At 45.3% G+C, this 16,770-nt stretch overlaps 1 protein-coding gene across 1 annotated transcript in view; it reads right to left on the reverse strand.

Annotated features, from left to right (window-relative positions):
* LOC309661262 (janus kinase and microtubule-interacting protein 1) overlaps window positions 1–9,473 on the reverse strand; it is a 99,459-nt gene extending 89,986 nt beyond the window's left edge. The window contains exon 1 of the mRNA XM_082462847.1: window positions 2,833–9,473. The gene's annotated coding sequence lies outside the window, so the exon portion shown is untranslated. The remainder of the gene's footprint in view (window positions 1–2,832) is intronic.
* Between the last annotated feature and the right edge of the window lie 7,297 nt (window positions 9,474–16,770).

Genomic DNA, 16,770 nt, shown 5'->3' on the forward strand with positions numbered 1-16,770 from the left:
CCAACTCAGCCAAAGACAGACCACTGCCCTCATTTGTACAGGATATGGAGGTTCAGAGAGGCTAATCCTCTTGCCCAAGATCACACAGCCATAAGGAACAAGCACAGGTGAGTCCAGCTTCAGAAGCCCTGCAGGTTGACCCAACCACAGTGGGGAAGGAGGCTGACAGAGAAGAAACAGGATACACCGCAGTCACCCCCAATCTCTCTGAGGAAGGCACCCCATTTTAGTTAGAAAGCCCAGGTGGGAAGCACTTGCCCAGTCACAGATGAGTAAGGGGCAGGGCCCAAAGGGGAACCCAGGCAGTCTGGCTCTACAGCCTGGAGAGAGGGAGAGCCCGTCCTCGGGGAGGTAGACAAATAGCCACAGCACACAGCGGCAATCACTGCTGGTTTATGCCTTCCTCAGAAACTGTACCTTCTGCCGCTCCTCTCCAGCCCCAACTTGCTCTGTGCTAAGACAGCGGGCTCCATCGTGCCTCCTCCTCATGAAGCCTTCAGGTCGGGGGAAGGGAGCTGTCATGCTCTCTCCCTCTGTGCATGTCTCTCTTCCAGTGCTGGCAGTACCGGTGCCAGTATGAACGCCTCCCCAGGAAAATGGAGCCCCACCAAAGAGGGGCTGCCTCTCAGACTTCACTGTGCCCCTAGTCTCTAGTGGGCAAGGTCTGCTTAAGGCAAAATGACACAAATACTATACCACGTACAGATACAAGGTTCTGGGAGAGAACTACACAATCTGTTTGGCAGAGTCAAGGAACACCGCAGAGAAGTAACATGAGAGCTGGGCCTTGTCATATGAATAGGAGCTCTCCAGACAGACAAAGGAGGGGATCATTTCTGGGAGAAAACACAGCACGTGGGGAAAACCTAAGTGGGAAGATGCATCTGGGGACACAGAGTTGGCATGTGTGGCTGAGATTGTGGTGGGGAGAGGAAGAGGTGGGCCAGGGAAGCCGGGATGTGAGGAACTTGGGAGGTCATGGAGGCAATGGGAGCCATGGATGGTTTGTGAAGGACGAAAATGTCAATGAGCTCATTTGTGGGACCCACACTCTGACCCTTTGAGGGGCTTCTTGCTGTGATAAGACTCAAGGCAAGAGTTGCCCCCAGACTCTGAGCAGAGATGTTCAGCATTACAGACCACATGCAGGCGTCTCAACAACAAAAACTGTGCAGCCATCCATAAACCTCCACTGAGTTGTACAAAACGAAAAGTTTGCTCAGACCAGCAGGTCTCTGGGAGTTGACAATGCCCTGCTGGGCAAGCATCCTGGGGCGGGAAGTGGGGGGGTCCTGACCATCCCACCCCATCCCCAAACCTGTCCCTCTTCTTCGTACATCCGGGCTCATGGACGAGCCAGCCACCTGCCCAAGGCCCTGGAGAAGAAGCCAACTCCATCCACAGCCTCGCCCCATACCAGGTCACCCTGAGTTGGGGGAAGGCCCCCCCACTTAGGCCGGATATTTACTCTGGGTGCATCCCTCTGCGAGGGGCTTAGGCTCCCCCGCCCTCCGCCAGAACCTCTTAGTCTGGTCTGGGAGGCGGAGGCCATCTGATAGGGCGGCAGTATGTCCAGCTCTGCCATACAGGAAAGCTCAGGCATGCAACGGGGCTCTCCCTGCCTTGCTCTAGAAGGAGCTGTCCAGTTAAAGGAGGGGAGTTCCCGCAGAGGGAAGAGCAAGAGCAAATGCCAAGGAGAGTGTGCCTGTGAGTGTGCATGGAAGGGGTGTGGGGGGTGGAGGAGGACCAGGGTTAGATACAATATCTCTGGAGCTTAGAGAGCTGGGCAGACGCTGGCGGAGAGCCCAGGCCGGCCAAGACTTCAGAAGAAGGGTAGACTAGAGTGTGTGGCGAAGGGAGGTGGTGGTGGTGGTGTATGTGTGTGCGGGGGCGAGGGGGGTGTCTTTAGGCGAAAGGCTCCAGCCTGGGAAGCAGCCTCTATCAGGGATGACGAGGCCGGCTCAGGAGCCCGAAGCAAGGAGGGTGGAGTGATGGAGCGATGGAGTCAGGCGGCTGGGGGCGAAGGCGCGGCAGGCCCGAGCGGCCGCTAGCCTGAACGCAGGGCGTCCGGCAAGGTGCCCGGCCCCGCGGGAGCCAATCTCTGTGCGCCATCTCCGGAGGCAGAGTACGCCCAGGGCGCGCCGGCCAGGCAGGAGGGTGGGTACCAGCCTTTCTTCGCATTTCTCCAGCCTCCTCCCCGGCGCCCACGTGGGCGGAGCAGCGTGGGGGTGTGCGTGGCAGGGGCCGCGGCAGCGTGTGCTGTGCGTGGGGTGGGGCGGCCTCGCCCTCCCCGCCGACTGCCTCCACGGCGCGGCCCGGGGCTCCATCTCCTCTGTACCACCTCGGCAGAGATCCGTGGGACCCAGACCTACTCAGTGGGTGGGATCCAGGGAGAACCGGCCGGCCACGCCCCCCGCGCCACTCCCGGGAGGCACCCGGTGGATCCCCCTCCCCCTCCTTAGCTTGGAGACGGAATGGGGAGAGGAGTGGAAATGGGGGTGGCATAAGAAAGAGAGGGCTGGGGGCGGGAGAAGGAGAGGGTGTATGTAGGAAGGCGACGCAGAGTCCTCCGGCTGGGAGACTTCAGGGGGATTTGGAGGGGATTGGGGGATGGGAGCGGAAAGGTGCAGGACCTCGGAGGTGAGATGCAAGAGTGGCAGTGGGATCAAATGGGGGTGCGAAGGCTGGAGGAGGGGCGGGGAAGGTGGGAGATGGGGCGGGGCGGCACTGGTCACTGCGTCCCTTGCCAATGGGTCAGCCCATCGGTCGTGGAGTCCGCGGCTCCCCTTTGGCCATCGCGCGCCTCCCGCCCCCCGGCGCACCTGTACCCACCTGCTCGGTGCTCAGGCCCGAGCCGGGCAGCAGCAGCAGCGGGCGTAGCGAGCGCAGCCCCGCACCGCATCCTCCGGCCGCCCCCCTCCCCGCCCAGAGCTTACGCTGCCGCCGCCCCCGCCTTAAAAAGGACAAAACGGAACAGAAAAAGGATGCATGCAAAAAAAAAAAAAAATCGTAAGAAGCAAATGAGGAAGACGGGCTGATGTGCGCGCGCGGCCCGGCGGGGCGGGGGTTGAGATGCAGCGACGCGGGTGACCGTGCTTAGGGCAGCCGGTCGGCGCGTGCCGCACACTCCCGGCTGCAGCTCCCGCGGCAGCCCGGCGCCCGGCTCGCAGCGCGGCCCCGCCCCTCACCCGGGGCGCCCCTCCGGTTGGTCCGTCCTCCTGCCAGTCAGAGGGGTGGGCCCAGCGTTTGCCCCGCCCCCGCCAGGGGCAGAGGCCGGGAGCTGTTCTGCCGCTGCGAGAGGAGTTTAGGGGAGGCCTGAGCGTGCGCAGTGGGCCCAGCGGCTCGTGCCAGGGAGGGGCTGGGGAACCTGCTGCTGAGCTCCACCAGCCTAGCCGCTCTGCCCAGTGCTGGGTAGAAGCTGACTCTGGCGGTCCATCTAGAGCTAAGGGCCCCAGGAAGCTCGTTTCTGCCCTCAGGGGGCTTACACCCAGTTTGGAGAGAGTGTATTGATATTTATAACCTGAGACTGCGGCCATCCTGGGCCATCCGTGGTCCAGAAGGCACAACCACAATGGTACTATGTTTCCCCCTTTGTATAGATAACAATCTGAAAGTCAGAGGTTAAAGGAAGATGTTGAAGGTAACACAACCAGCAAGTGGCAGAGCCAGGAGTCTTACTCCTGAGCCCAGAGGCTTCACTACTAGGCAAAACAGCATCACCGAACAATAGTAAAATGAACGATGTGATGTCCAGCTGAGGCTTGAAGGAAGGGTAGCATTTAGCTAGGCAAAGATTCATTCATTCAGTTTCGTTTCATAAATATTTATTGTACCAGGTACATATCCTATGTACCGTTATGTGTCCTATGTACCAGATAGCCATTAAGGTCTAGAGATACCACAGTGAAAAAACAGAAAGCAAACAGCTGCCCTCCTGAAGCTTACATTCTAGCAAAGAGAAGGGAGGAAAGCACATCCACATAAAGGGAACAGCACGTGTAAACCCCTTGACTGGAGGAAAATGTGGCATATTTGAGAATCTAAAAAAAAAAGTGGGTGTCTCTGTGCCACAAAGAGGTAAGCGGGAGAGTGGGGAAAGCTGAAGATGGGAAGGTGGCCAGAGGCCAGAACATGTAAGCTCTCATAGGCTATGGGAAAGAATTTAGAATTTATCCTGAGACTGTCTCACCAGGGAAGGTGGTCTGTAGGAGCACTGTCAGATTCATATTTTTAAAATGTACGTGTCAGGATAAGCTATGTGAAGCCCCAGTAACAAACAAACCCAAATCTCACCATCTTGCTCATGCTACATATCCCACCTGGGCCAACAGGGGGCTCTGGTTGCTCTAGTGAATCAGGAGCCCAAGCTGATGGAGGCTCTATCTGAAACTGTGTATTGTACCCACAATATTTTTGGCAGTTTGAATGAAAGGTGGCAAATTGTACCGGCTTTTAAAGTTCCCACTTGGAAGAGACACATCACTTCCCCTCATGGCTCATTGGCCAAAGCAAGTCACATGGCCATTCCTGACTTGAATCAGGGTGAGAAGTGCAGACCTCCCGTTTTCCCAGTAGATGGGAAGAACTGGAATATCTGTGAACAGATCTGAGACTCTCATTAACAGATGCACTGGCTGCCTATGGACTGTGGACTGAAGAAGAAGGCAAGTGTGGATCAAAGAGGTGGGTGAGCGTGGCTTTGGTGGCAAGGGAAGAGGAGCATCAGAGAGGGTCAAGCATCAAATTGGCAAGACTTGCTCAAGGCTTAGACAGGAGACACCCAGAGAGAAGAGGCATCAGGGATGGCCCTGGTGTTATGGGTTGACTTGCATTCCAAAAAAAATCAAACGTTGAGGTCTTAACTCCCATATCTCAGAATGTGACCTTTTTTGGAAATAGGGTCATTGCATATTAATTAGTTAAGATGAGGTTGTACTGGAGTGAGGTGGGCCTTAATCTAATATGACTGGTGTCCTTATAAAAAGGGGAGATTTAGACACAGAGACACACACAGGGAGAATGCTATGTGAACATGAAGGCAGAAATCAGAGTGATGCATCAGTAAGCCAATGAATGCCAAAGATTGCCAGCAAACCCCCAGAAGCTAGGAGAGAGCCCTGGAACAGACCTTTCCCTGGCACCTTCAGAGGGTGCATGGCCATGCTGATACCTTGATCTCAGATTTCTAGCTCCCAGAACTGAAAAATAATAAATTTCTCTTGTTTAAGCCACTCAGTTTGGGGTACGTTGATACATGCATATTTCAATAGTTAGGGATTATATTTGGCTGTGAGTAATCAAAGTGCCAACTATACAGTGGCCTAAACAAATTATTTTTTTCTCACTCAATGAGAAACCCAAAGGTAAGCCATCCCTTCTTTTATCCGTTTTCACTGCTTCATCCTCAGCATACAATTTTCTTCCTCATTATATCCTCATGGTGGCAAGATGGTCGCCCTTACCGCAGCATCTCATCACTATTCCAGTCAAGAAGAAAGGGAAGGGACTTCCCTGGGGGTCCAGTGGTAAAGAATCCACCTTCTAATTCAGGGGACATGGATTCGATCCCTGGTCAGGGAACTAAGATCCCATATGCCAGGAGGCAACTAAGCCCGTGTGCCACAACTACTGAGCTCACGTGCCTCAACAAGAGAGCCTGTGTGCCACAAACTACAGAGCCCACGCACTCTGGAACCCGTGAGCCACAACCACAGAGCCCACCCGCCCTGGAGCCTACATGCCACAACTAGAGAAGAGAAAAACCACATGCCACAACTAGAGAGAAGTCTGCACGCTGCAAGGAAGAGCCCGCGCGCCACAACAAAAGATCCTGCATGCCGCAACGAAGACCTGATGCAGCCAAAAATAAATAAATAAATAAATAATCTTTAAGGAAAAAAAAGAAAGGGAAGGGCAAAAGGCATAACTCAACTGAGTTGGCTCCCTTTAACCACTTTCCTGGAAAGTCTTCCCAGAGACCTCTGTTCTTGAACCAGGTCAGTGTCACATGGCCACCCCTGGCTTCATAGAAATTTAAAAAACAAAAAAGTAAGGAGGGTTCATTGTTGCCTGAAACAAAATCAGGGTTCTGTTGGCGAGGAAGAGGGGAGAATGGATTTTGAGCGGGCAACTAGCAGGGGTGGACCAGGTTTCACAGGACCTGGAGCTTCCACAATTTGGGAGGTCCTCTTTAAGAAAAAGAAATTTTAAAATTACAATACAAAATTAAGTACAAAAGTGAATATGTATTTAGAATAATTTTAAACATCACAACAAATGTTTAAACGTTTCAAGTTGTCAGATATCACAAGCATTTAAAAAATCCATTAAAATAATATAAACTTTTAATTAACTGATATCCACCTTTACAATATCTTTCTCTACATTTTTTTGGCTTTTTCATCTTTTTGGATTGTCTCTTCATAGGACAATAATTTCGCAATATTTTTTTCTATAGAGAAAATAGAAAGTAATTCAGAGTGCTCCTCTAATGATGGATTTTTTAAAAAAATATTTATTTACTTATTTATTTATTTGGCTGCTCCGGGTCTTAGTTGCAGCACATGGGATCTTCGTTGCAGCATGTGGAATCTTTTAGTTGCGGCATGCAGGATCTAGTTCCCTGACCAGGGATTGAACCCAGGCCCCCTGCATTGGGAGCATGGAGTCTTAACCACTGGACCACCAGGGAAGTCCCTAATGATGGATTTTTATAAAACGTTAATTAGAAAACTTTCTTTCAGCTTCATAACTCGTTATTAGTAGTCATGTACATTGTTGGGATTGTTGTCAAATTTGGGAAGACCTCTATCATTGTTTCATAAATGAACAGTAGGATTTGGAAGACTTGCTTTTTTTTTCAGTTTCCTCATTGTGATTTTATTAATTTTGGGGACAAAAGGCAATTGTACAGATTCAAATAAGTCTGGAAATTGTACAGATCTTCCAGAAGATGACTCTGCCAGCAGTTCCAAAACCTTGGTGCCCCTCACAGGCACATGCGGAAACATATAAAAAATGCAGATGCCCGGGCTCCTCCGCATCTCGCTGAAGTGGGGCCTTGGAATAGCAGGGCCCAGGAATCGGTATTTTACTAAGTGCCCCCATGATTCCAATGTCTGCTGAGGCCTGAGAGGCCCTGGATTAGGTGATTCCAAGGTTGCTTTCTGACTCTGAAGGTTTGCAAATCCAGGTCTCCCCGTTGGAAAAATTACCTTTTAAACCTCGTTCCTCCTCTACCCATTTACTCAGGCATCAGGTGGCCCTGGATTGGCACAGTGTGGGGAAGGGCACACCTGGAAGCCATTGTACCTGCTCAGGGAGCAATAACTTGACCTACACAGATTGGCTGAGGACCATATATACATAGCCCACTAAACTCACATCAAGACATCCTCCACTCAACTTCCCTTCAGCTACATCCCCAAAATGCCTTCAGCCACCCCAGCACCTCCCAACATGAGGAGTATGATGATGGGAAACCAGTGGGAAAGAGACGGTGGGTGTTATGGGCTGAACTGTGTCCCCCAAATTCATATGTTGTAGACCTAGCCCCCAGCACCTCGAACTCTGGCTGTATTTAAAGACAAGGTCTTTAATGAGCTAATTAAGGTAAATGAGGTCTTTAGGGTGTTTCCTAATCCGACATGACTGGTGTCCTTGTAAGAAGAGGAGATTAAGACACAGACACACACAACAGGAAGGCCACGTGAGGACACAGGGAGGAGACGGCCATCTGCAAGCCGAGAAGAGAGGCCTCAGAGGAAACCAACCTTGCCCACACCTTGATCATGGACTTATAGCCTCCAGAATCGTGAGAAAATAAGTTCTGTGCCATATAGTCTATGGTACTTTGTTATGGCAGCCCTAGCAGTGGGCTTGACCAACTGTGGCTAAAATATCTCACATTTGCAAAATTGTCAAAACTATGTGACCACCTGAACCCATAGCTCAGGCCCTCCCCAGTCTTGGAGGAGCCTGCAGCTTTACCCTCCTTACTTTGCAGGGAATCCACGCCTACTGCCACTGTGTGCTCACTGCACACCCTCAGGACAAGCCTACAAGTCAGGTACCATCACTACTTCCTCACTAGGGATGAGGGGGCCCCAGGGCTCAGACACAGGAAGCAGTAGCGTGGGGGCCAAGAGCCCATCCCTCTCCTCCAAAGCGGCCTCCCTGGCACATGGAACTTGTGGTGTGTGACCCAGGCCTGGACATCACAGGGAGGTAGGTTTCAGCTCAGCATCATGAGGACAAAGGCTCTCATCAGAGATGCTGCTCCGAGAAGTTGTAGCTCCCTTGGCTGTGAAGGCCGTGAACTTATGAGAGCGTTGGAGAGGGGATTCTGCCAGAGTGAACCTGAGGCTCGTGCCCACCACTGCAGGAGCCTGGCTGCCTGCATTGGATCCCGACTCTGTCACTTACCAGCTGGTGACCTTAGGCAAGTTATTGCCCTTTTACTTTCCTCAGTTTCCCCATCTGTAAAGTGGAGCTTATAATGGTAATAACCTCCGAGCTTTGGGTGGGGATTAAATGAGTTAATATATATGAATCTCTATTGGTTTCCTAGGGCTGCCATACCACACACCTGCCAGATGGTCTGGGATGTGAATCCTGGGTCCACCATCTGGTCTCTAGGTTACCTTGAACCTCAGTTCCCTCATCTGAGTAATGGGAAGAACAGAACCCACTTCACAGGCTGCTTTGGCTATTTAAATAGATTCCGATCAAGACACACCTAAAACAGGGTTGGGGCTATTAAATGTACTTGGTAACACTGCTGGTAAACATAGCTGAAAAGCTTACCTCCTTCCATCCCTGCAGGGCAGGTGCTGTGATTCCCATTTTCTAGATGAGACAGTGGAAACTCAAAGAGGCCAAGTCACTCTGACAAAAAGGATCTGGAAATTACAGCCAGGTCTCTATGGCCCCAAGGCCATGCTCTCCATCAGTTCACTTTCAAATGCAAAGGATGGGGATGATGGGGAGTGAGAACAGCTGTATGATTCCATTTATATAACTTTATCAAAATGACAAAACTCTAGAAATAGAGAACTGATTAGTGGTTGCCAGGAGTCGGGGAGGTGGCTGTGAGTATAAAGGGTTAGCAGGCGGGGTCCTCGTCTGGAGCTGTTCTGTATCTTGACCGTGGTGGTGGCACACACAGCTACACATGTGATAAAGTTGCATAGGACTAAACACGCACACGCACATGCACACGCACACACACAAGTTCATATAAACCCAGGGAAATCTGAATAAGGTGGATGGCTGGTATCAACATTGATTGTCTGGTTTGTGATGTTGTGCTATAGTTTTGCAAAGTGTTACCAGTGCGGGTAATTGGGAGACGAGTATAATGAGTTGCTGGGTATTTTTTCTTACAACTGCATGTGATACAATTATCTCAAAATAAAAAGTTGTTTTAAAAGACAGTGGTGACCGTTAAGATAGCTGACCAAGGCTCTTGCACCGGACAGCGTTCTTCCCTGCGGCAGGGAGATGGCACGGGGGTGGGGGGGTGGGGGGGCGAATTGTCCTCCAGAAACAGGGTGGAGCAGCCTGGACGCGGGCAGGGCAGGCAGAACGCCCAAGTTCTCTACCACCTCCAGCGTGGAGGCGTCCAGCCTCCTCAGCAGCAAGGTCCCTGTGCCAGGACAGGCTTCTTTCATCTCCCGTCCACCTTCCGATGAAAACGGTTTTCTGTGGGCTATTTCTGGTTCTATGAATAATACATGCTCATTGTAAAGAATTCAAACAGTACAGGCAGATATAAAAAGGAAAACAAAGGTCACCTTGAATCTTGCTGCACAGGGTAACCCCCATGGGCCCTCAGGTGACCAGGCCTTCATGCATCTCCTCCAGTGCAGATACATACAAATGATTTACATGAATGGACTCCTTTTATGCACCACATTTTTATTATGGATGCTTGAAAGTATATACTATATACATACACACATACACGCCTACATACACACACACATACAGGGGTTTGGGGAGGGTCATTGTTTTACAAAATGAATCCATCCTAATCACATTTATCTGCTTCTTACTTTTCATGCTCATCAACACCTGGCAAAAATCCCTACTAGCATCTAGAGGGAACTAGATTCATCCTTTTGAAAGGTTGAAAGGCTGATGGCTTCCATGAAGTAGGCATCCTCTTTGTCCTTGTCAGCTAAGGACAGTGGACGGTAAATACTCTTGCACGCATGTCCTCACATATCATTCTACAAATGGATTCCCAGGCATGGAATTGCTGGTTTGAACTTTGATTTTAGTAGATGTTGAGAGGTCAACTTCCCGAGACTCTGTGACACCTCACCCTTCTACCTCAATGTGTTTATTTCCCATCATCAACCGATGCTGATGCTACAGCGTGCTGTAATTGTTGCCATTCTGATGGATGTAAAGTGACATGTCCTTGTTATCCTAGTTGGCGTTTCTCTGTCGATTGGGAAATTTGGCAGAATTTGAATATATACATAACTTTAGATTTGCTCTTTTGATAACTGTTCATACTCTTTGCCCATTTTTAGTTGGGGTTTTTTCCTTTGTCAGTTTTTAAGATTGCTCAGTAGAGCAGTTACCTCTCTGCCTGTCATGACTGTTCAGGCACTTTTTCCAGATCCAGCCTTCATCTCTCAAGTTCTTCACGTGTGGCATCTTTGCCACACAACAATGAACTTTTTATATAGTCAAATATGTAAACGTCTCTCACTTTCTTTTTCTTTCTTTACATAGTTTCTGAGTTTTTTTTTGTGGTTAGAAAGTCTCCAAGACACCTAGACTGCACAGGCAGTTTCCTAGATTTTCTTGCATGTACAAAAAACTTGGTTTCACAGACAGAACCTCTATTCCAGAGTATATACCATAGGAACGGAATTGCTAGGTCATGAATATCTTCACCTTAACAAGATAACTGCCAAATAGTTTTCCAAAATGTTCATGCTAATTAATTTTCCAACCAACAGTCTGCAAGAAATCCAGTTCCTCCTCATCTTTGCCAACATGTACTATTGGCTGGATGTTAAGCTGTTGCCAATCTGGTGAGAGTAAAGTGGTGTCTCAGAGTCAATGAATTGTGAATTTCTCTGACAGCAACTCTTTGTGTATTTCTGGTTACTCATATTTTGTATCAATGAACGTGCCTTTCCATGTATCTTGCCTATTTTTCTATTGGGTTGTCTTTTTCATATTATTTTCAGGGATTGTTTATATTTTCTATATACTAATGTTTTGCTGGGCCTGTGTTTTGCACATACCTTCTTTCAGTTAAGGGCTTGTCATTTCTTATTACTTTGGTTTCCTTTGGGTGAATAAAAATATTAATTTTAATATAGTTGTTTTTTCAATATTTTCATTTATGATTTCTGCTTTTTCCATTTTGTTTAAGAAGTTCTTCCATATCTTGAAGCACTAAAAATATTCTCCCATATTCCCTTCTAAATGTTTTAAAGTTTTACTTTTTAGTTTTAAGAATTAATGCCCCTGGAATTGGGTTTTGTGTGCCCTGTGAGGTAGAGGTCCTATTTCATTTTCTTCCCTCATGGGAAGAGCCAATTGTCCCATCATCACTTATTTAAAACTCCATCCTTCCTCACAGTGAACTGCAATGCCACCTGTGATATATATCAAGTTTCCATGTATTCATGGTCTGCTTATTTTGTCCCATTTGTCTATCTGTCTAACTCTGTGTCAATATCACACAGTCATAATTACTTTAACTTTATAGTAAGTCTTAATATCTGTCACTTGTTCTGTCTTAATATCTGTCACTTCCCCCCCTCACTTGTTCATCTTTTTCAGGAGCATTTAAGCTATTCTTAGTCCTTTGCTCTTCCATATACATTTTGGAATTAGCTTTGCAAATTTTGCGAAGAACCTTATGGGGATTTTATTCGGAACTGCATTAAATCTATCACACAATTTGGAGAGATATGACATCTTATATCAAGTCCTTCTATTGATGAATCCCACTGTTTATTTGGGTCTTCTTAAACATCTTTCAATATGGAATTGTAATTTGCTCTGTTAAAGTCTTGCATATCTGTCAATAAATGTATTTCTCATTTTGTTTTGCTATTGTAAATGGTATCTTTTTTTAAAAAATTATTTATTTTATTTTGGCTGTGCTGGGTCTTAGTTGCGGCACGTGGGATCTTCGTTGCGACATGTTTAGTTGTGGCATGCGGGATCTTTTTAGTAGTGGCATGCGTGCTCTTAGTTGCAGCATGCTGACTCTTACTTGCGGCATGCATGTGGGATCTAGTTCCCCACCCAGGGATCGAACCCGGGCCCCCTGCATTGGGAGTGTGCAGTCTTATCCACTGGATAACCAAGGAAGTCCTTGTAAATGGTATCTTAAAATGATAAATGTTCTTTATATAAGTTGAGGATTCTCTACGTGTTCATTAAATAAAGCTGACTATAGTTGTGTTGTTCAGATCGCCTCTATCCTTATCAGCTTTTAACTCTTTGGCTTATAAATTATTAAGTGGTATGTTGACACTTCACACTCATTTGGATGGCTACTAACAAAAAAACAGAAAATAACAGGTGTTGGAGAAGATGTGAAGAAACTGGAACCCTTGTGCACTGTTGGTGGGAATGTAAAACGGTGCAGCCATGTGGGAAATGGTATGGTGATTCCTCAAAAAATTAATCACAGAATTACCACATAATTCAGTAACTTCACATTTGGGTATATACCCAAAAGAAGTGAAAGCAGGACCTTGAACAGATATTTGTACACTCATGTTCATAGCAGCATTAATCACAATAGCCAAATAGTGGAAGCAACCCCAGTATCCATCAACAGATAAATGGCTAAATAATGTGTGATACACACACATACACACACACCCCAGAATAGTATCGACTCTCAATAAAAGAAGGAAATTTTGACATATGCTACAACGTGGATGACATTATGCTAAGTGAGGTAAGCCAGTCATGAAAGGACAAATACTGTGTGATTGCACTTATATGCGGTCCCTACAGTAGTCAAATTCATAGAGACGGAAAGTAGAATGGTGGTTATCAGGGACTGGGGGAGAATGAAAAATGGGAAGTTATTGTTTAATGGGGACAAAGCTTCAGTTTGGGGTGATGAAAAAGTTCTGGACATGGATGGTGGTGATGGCTGTACAATGTCAATGTGAATGTTCTTAATATCACTGAACTGTACTGTTAAAATGGTAAACTTTATGTTATGTATATTTCACCAAAATAAATTAAATTTTAAAAAGTGGTATGTTGAACTGCCCCACTAAGACAGTGGAATTGTCACTATCCCCTTCCAGTTCTCTCCGTCTTTTTTCATATATTTTTGTTTCATATACCATGCATGCAATTCTAGATTGTGATCTCTTGCTGGCGAATTCATTATTTGGTAGTAATCCTCTTTATCCTAATGGTGATTTAATCTAATGTTTATTTTGTCCAATAGTAAAAGCTACTGCAGCTTTCTTTTACTTCATGGATTTTATTTCATCCTTTGACTTCCAACCTTCCTGTGTCCTTCTCACACTTTAGGTGTGTCTTGTATACTTGGGTTTTGAATTTTTACAACATAACGCTCCATCCTTACCCAGCCAGCTTCTTCATCTAGGCAGACCGTGAGTATAGGTCTCTTTGCAGCTATTTCTACCCATCTGATTTTGTCTTGCTTTTTTTTTTTTTTCTTCTCCCTTTTCTCTCTTTGTTTCTTCTTTAGATTACATGAGCTTTTTTCTTATTCCATTTTCCTCTGTTTGAAAGTTATCATTTATTTCCATCTTTTCAGTGATTAACCTGGAAGTTTTACCATATTTACTTTGCGAAGCCTAAATTAATCAAAATCTTAATCATCGTCTCAAACAATAAGTACTTTAACCTCAGTCACTTCTCTCTCAGGTTACACAGTTTTTGTCCAGTATTTTAATTCTGGCTTCTATTTTTTTAACCCTATTAAGTAGATCACTAATTTTATATACACAGTATGTATTATCACCCAGTTTTAAATATTTTCTGTTTCCCCTGGTTTCCAGTCAATCCCTTGATTTCTTTTTTGACCTGTGTATTAATTAGAACTGTGTTGCTTAATTTCTTAATATTTGGGGGATTTTATATACATCTTCTTGTTACTGAATTCTGCTTTAATACTACTGTTGTCGAAGATGATACTCTGTATGGTTTCGGCCCTTTTAAATTTATTGAGACGTATTTTATGGTCTAGCACAGGATCTATCTTGGTGAATTTTCCATCTGCACTTGGAGAGAGGCAATATCTGCTTTTACTGGGTAGAGGATTCTATGAACGTCAGTGAGGTCAAGTTGGTTGATAGGGCTGTTCAGATCTTCTTATGTATCAACTGATTTTTGTCAATTATCAAGAGAGTGAGTGGGGTCAAAAAAATCTACAACTATAATTGTGAATTTGTCCATTTCTCCTTTCAGTTCTCTCACTTTCTGATTCATTTATTTTTTGAAGCTTTATTATTACATATATCCATAATTAAGGTTGTCATGTCTTCTTCATGAACTAACCCTTCTATCATTATGAAACTTCTCTGGTAACATTCCTTGTTGTAAAGTCTGGTTTTTTTCTGTTATTTATATAGCCTTGTGAAGTTCCTTATCCTTAAGAATATTGAATGGTCTATTGTTTTCCAGCCTTTTACTTTCAGCCCATCTTTCTTCATGTTTAAAGAGGGTTTCTTATAAACAGAATATCGCTGGGTCTTCTTATTTAGTTAGTTGACAATCTGCCTCTTCTATGGAGTTGTTAATCCATCCATTTTTAATGTAATTGTTAATACAGGTGGGCTGAAGTCTGCCATCTTGGTATTTGCTTTATATTTTTCCCACTTGTTATTTATTCCCCTTTCCCCTTTTGCTTCTTTATTTTAAATTAAGTGTTTTTAGTATCCCATTTTCTATCCTCTATTAACTTATTGGCCATACCTCTATTTAATTTTTTTACTGGCTGATTTTAGGATTTATAATATGCATCTTTATCACGGTCTAGTTCAAATAACACATACCACTTCCCATGTACTGTGTGAACTTTTAACCTTATACTTCAATCTTCTCCCATCCTTTCCTTTGTGCTATTGTCCATTATTTTACTTTTATACTTCTGATAAATTGAAAAGTGTGGTGTAATTATTTTTGCTTAAAACTGTCAATTATAATTTTTTTTTGTAACAACTTTATTGAAGGGAAATTAGTACAGAATAAGCTGCACGTATATAAAGTGAAGATAAGTCTTGACACGTGTAGACACCTGTGTAGCCATCACCACAAATCAAGACAATGAACCTATTCATCCTTCGAAGGCTTCCTGGAGCTGCTTTGTGAGGCCTCCTTCTTGCCTCTCCCCTTCCCCAACACCCACCTCTCATCCCTGGCGCTTTCCTGGTCTTGTTTCACTAGACAGTTACTTTGAGATTCATCCAGGTTGTTGCACTGGTCAATAGTTCACTCCTTTTCTTGCTTAAAAATATCCTGTTGGATAGATATACCACCATTTGCTTGTCCGTTCACATGTTAATGGACATTTGGATTGCTTCCAGTTTTCAGCTATTACAAATAAAGCTGCTATAAACACTTGTATATAAGTCTTTGTGTGGACATATACCCTCATTTCTTCTGGGTATATATCTAAGAGTGTAAAATTCAGGTCAGGTAGCAAATGTATGTTTAACTTTTTAAGAACTGACAAACTTTTCCAAAGTGGTCATACCATTTTACATTCCCACCAGCAGTACATATGAGAGCTCCAGTTCCTGCACATCCTCGCCAAAACCTTGTATGGTCTGTCTTTTTAATTTTAGACATTCTCATAATTGTGTAGTGGTAGGTCATTGTACTTCTAATTTTCATTTTTATTTACATGATTAATGCTCTGACATCTTTTCATGTACCTATTTGCTATCTGTATATCTTCTTAGTAAAGTGTCTATTCAAATCTTTTGACAATTTTAAATGGGTTTGTTTGTTTTATTGTGGGAGTTGATACACACACACACATTCACATTATTTATGTAATCATATAATTTCTCCCAGTCCATAGTTTGCCTTTTCACTGTTTTATCAATGTCTTATGCTTTTGGTACTGTACCTAAGATCTATGTCCAACCCAAAATCACAACAATTTTCTCCTGGAATTTTTATTATTTTTATTTTTATTTAGGTCTATGACCCATTTTGAGATAATTGCCATATATGGTTCAAGGTATGGATCAAAATTCATTTTTATATAGATATCCAATTGTTCTAGCACCATTTGTTGAAAAGACTGTCCTTTCTCTACAGAATTTTCTTTACACCTTTGTCAAAAATCAATTGACCACATAATGTGTGGGTCTATCTCTGGAGTCTATTCTGTTCCATTGACCTATTTGTCTATCTTTGATGCCAATACCACAGTTATAAGACTTCATACTGGGGCTTCCCTGGTGGCGCAGTGGTTGAGAATCTGCCTGCCAATGCAGGGCACATGGGTTCGAGCCCTGGTCTGGGAAGATCCCACATGCCACGGAGCAACTAGGCCCGTGAGCCACAATTACTGAGCCTGCGCGTCTGGAGCCTGTGCTCCGCAACAAGAGAGGCCGCGATAGTGAGAGGCCCGCGCACCGCGATGAAGAGTGGCCCCCGCTTGCCGCAACTAGAGAAAGCCCTCGCACAGAAACGAAGACCCAACACAGCCATAAATAAATTAATTAATTAAAAAAAAAAAAGTAATTTGTCTAAAAAAAAAAAAGACTTCATACTGAATCTTGA

Source organism: Balaenoptera physalus, assembly GCF_965194825.1.
Source record: "Balaenoptera physalus genome assembly, chromosome: 5".
Classification (NCBI taxonomy): Eukaryota; Metazoa; Chordata; class Mammalia; order Artiodactyla; family Balaenopteridae; genus Balaenoptera; species Balaenoptera physalus.